A 3,435-nucleotide genomic window follows, 5' to 3' on the forward strand; every position below is an offset into this window, starting at 1 on the left:
AAAACAAAAAAAACAACCCTATGTTCCTAATTGGGTTAGAGCCGTTCAGCATGGTTTGAGTGAGATTAAGAATGATCCTTGTCATAACGAGTCACTGCCGTTTATTTAAATAAAGTTCAAAGCTAGGCTTGCAAAACTTGAATGGAATTTGCCTCTGATGTTGCTGTATTACTGTGCTACAGTCCTGTCGCACCATGTCATTTTTTAAAAAAGAAATGTATATATTTTGCATGATTGTCTGGGAAATGCAACCACCTCTGCGCAACCTTGATTCATATGCAATATGTAATCATGTTTGTGTAACATGAAAGAAAAAAGAGAAAAAACGATGATAAATGCAAAGACTGGTAACAGCGCTAAGAACCATAAAGCAAGAGAATTTTTAAAAAACTGTGAGAAATAAACTACACTGTAAAAAAAAATAACCCTATTCAAATTAAAAAAAATGATGTCCAATTGTCACATCCAAAATATTTGGCTTTATAGAATCCAAATTGAGTCACTTGATATGACCTGATACTTTTATGTTGATATAAACAATATTACTAGACTTGACTGAAACTTTAAATTTTGCATTGATCCAAATTGATTTTTTTACATAGAACCATATTTTAATTATTGAACCAAGCTAATATATTGAAATTTAACCAACCTAATGTATTCACATCGAACCAAATTAACATGAACTAATATGTTTGTGTTGAAGCCAGGTAATTGATTTACATATATTCAAACTATATTTTTTACATTTCATTTCAGTTCAAAAATGCTCTGCATTTCCTATAAAAAACAAGACAGTTGGCCAACCAATTATTTCAAAATTATTTATTGTTCCAAACCATTTTAACTATAATCAATAGAGAGGATTAGTAATATACAGATTTAGTGCTACAGCAGAAATGATTAGAGAAATGTTTGTTTTATAAAACCTGCAATCTTTTGAAAACCAGTATAAAACCTGCAATCTTTTGAAAACCAGTATAAAACCTGCAACCTGTCTAAAACTGGCATAAAACCATTATAAAAACTATTTTTAAACCAATTTGCAAGTACTCAAAAATGTTTATATGTGCACTGTGCCTGTACAATGTAAAAAAAAAAAATCTACACATGTATCAATGAAATCAACTTAAATCTCCCTTTCAAATGGGTGTTCTTATAAATTTTGAATGTAGAATACCACTGCAGGCCAACCAAGCAAAATAACCAAGCACACATGCACATGCATGTGCACATACACATGCACACATGCATGCAAACACACTACTGTGCAGTGTTAAGTTCACAATTAAGTTTGCGAATCTTAGAGGTCATCTTGTTAAAGTCAAGCTCCATCATAATCTTTTGAAGAGCCTCAAAGGTGAACCTGAATCCTCGTGGATATTCCATATTAAGAGCATAACAGAGTCCAAAGACCATTGCCACTCCAGCTGCCACAGAAGGCAACTCATTCAGGACTTCCACACCATCAATGATTATCCCGATGTCTCGAGGCTGATGTAGGAGGCTTGAGTTGTCCCTGAAGACGAAGAGTGCCATGGTGGTACTCTGCAGCTCTTCCTCAGCTTCATCTTTCTGGGATATCTTGAGGTAAAATATGGAACAAAATGTACAAGTGAAGAACTGAAGTCTGGCACACCTGATAAATCTTTGACCATAATAAACTACTATTTTGATAGTTGTTTGGTCACAGACTATTAGAACAATTATTTGACTAATCAGATTGTGAATTGCATAATCATTAAATTAAATCAATGGTGGAACATTTTCATAAATGTTCCACAAAGCCCAAGAAAAAAAAAGAAAACAATACAGAACCCTAAGATATTAACTTGATGAGTTGATTAATCGTTGCTGTCCTACATTAATCACTGCATTTAATAGCAGAGTTGTCAAATTTACATCAAGAGACTGCATCTCATGTAGAGACAGAACAGATATGGACATACCATGTATTCTTTTATCAAGTCCTCAACACATCAGCAAGGTGAATGAGAGGATAATGAGGGAGAGTCTAGATTATTATGAAATGTTTAAAAAGGATGTGCAGTGTAAATGCAAAATGATACCTGTTCAGATTAAATGAAAATGTATGCTTCAGCCATGGAATGGATGGAGCGATCTGTGGTTCTGAAAGCATACAGAAAAAAAGAATAATGTTACTTCTCTATAAAACACATTACATAGAAAAACCAAGAAATACGTAACATGACATACCAAACAGTCTACAGACCAGCCATTAGCGACTAAGTTTGGCATAGGGTCAATTTTTTGCTGTTAAAATTAAAATTTCTTCAGAAAATGCACATTTTTCCGAGCCGCGCCTGAAAGTCAATTGAAGGAATTAGTCTTATGTCATTGATCTTATATGCTGGCTTGTTATTTCTGTCTCTAAATCATGCACATTAATAATTATCTTTTGCCCTCGGTGTACACACACATAACACACAGATATTTATATGAAGAGAGACAAACGTGCGCGCACAAACACAAGCTTGTGTCTAGAAACCGCGAGCTCACCAGAAAAATTCAAACGAAGCGGAGCACGGAGTTATACTATGAATGTTATGAACTATGAACTTATGCTAGCTAGCTTTATCCACCACCGATGCATCGTGGTAACGCTAGCTAGTTAGGCAAAAAGCCGTGTTTTACCAGTATACTAACTTTTATTCCCGACTGTGATGGTCGGTTTCTGGTAACCAGTTCTAACGTTGCGCAGGATAGCTAGCTAGCTTATAGCTAGCAGCTACAATCATGCAAAAATTAGGGGTGGCTGTCGACCCAGCTTAAATGGGGTTATTTTCTGCGATTTTGGCAATACAAATTATAAAAGCTTTTGTAACACACTTGGCTTTACTTACGTTTATTTTCAGATGAAATTAATCAAAGATGTGACATGATGTTTCCAGCAGCCATGCAGAATAAAAATGGGTCCCGGTCTATTTCTGGTGGGCGTGTTCAAGTGCAAATCACTTTGACTCAAATTAAAGATATTATCTGTTCAACATGAAAAGAAATATATGTTTTGAGAGAAATCAAAAACTTTGCGTTGCGATGTTCACAATCCTGTACTGACACTATGGGCACATTTTTAGAAATCTATTTAATTCCACAGAAAGGTTAGCCACTTTAGTGTTTCACTTGTGACCTATTTATAGCTCACTGAAGAAGGTTTTAAAATGCAACAATGTTCGGAGATAGAGAGAAAAAAAAAAGAACTTTGGTGCAGGTGCAGTCTTTATGTAGCTTTCTGGTGACCTTAAAAGAACCTTTACGAAGCCCGTTGACAGGCCTTTAATCGAATGATCGGTTGGTTGATTGATAACAGAAAAAAAGGACACATAAGATGGACATAAAGGACTGAAAACACCAAGAGCAAAATATTGCATCGCACTCATTTATGTAGTTTATTTTTAGATTAGATAATTTTGC

At 34.8% G+C, this 3,435-nt stretch overlaps 1 long non-coding RNA gene across 1 annotated transcript; it reads right to left on the bottom strand.

Moving 5' to 3' along the window:
• Window positions 1-754: 754 nt before the first annotated feature.
• Window positions 755-3,098, bottom strand: LOC143416446 (uncharacterized). Its single transcript, XR_013096814.1, has 3 exons — window positions 2,865-3,098; window positions 2,070-2,130; window positions 755-1,584 (listed from the first exon to the last, which is right to left on the bottom strand). It is a non-coding gene; the product is annotated as an uncharacterized LOC143416446 (long non-coding RNA).
• Between the last annotated feature and the right edge of the window lie 337 nt (window positions 3,099-3,435).

Source organism: Maylandia zebra, unplaced genomic scaffold, assembly GCF_041146795.1.
Source record: "Maylandia zebra isolate NMK-2024a unplaced genomic scaffold, Mzebra_GT3a scaffold36, whole genome shotgun sequence".
Taxonomy (NCBI): Eukaryota; Metazoa; Chordata; class Actinopteri; order Cichliformes; family Cichlidae; genus Maylandia; species Maylandia zebra.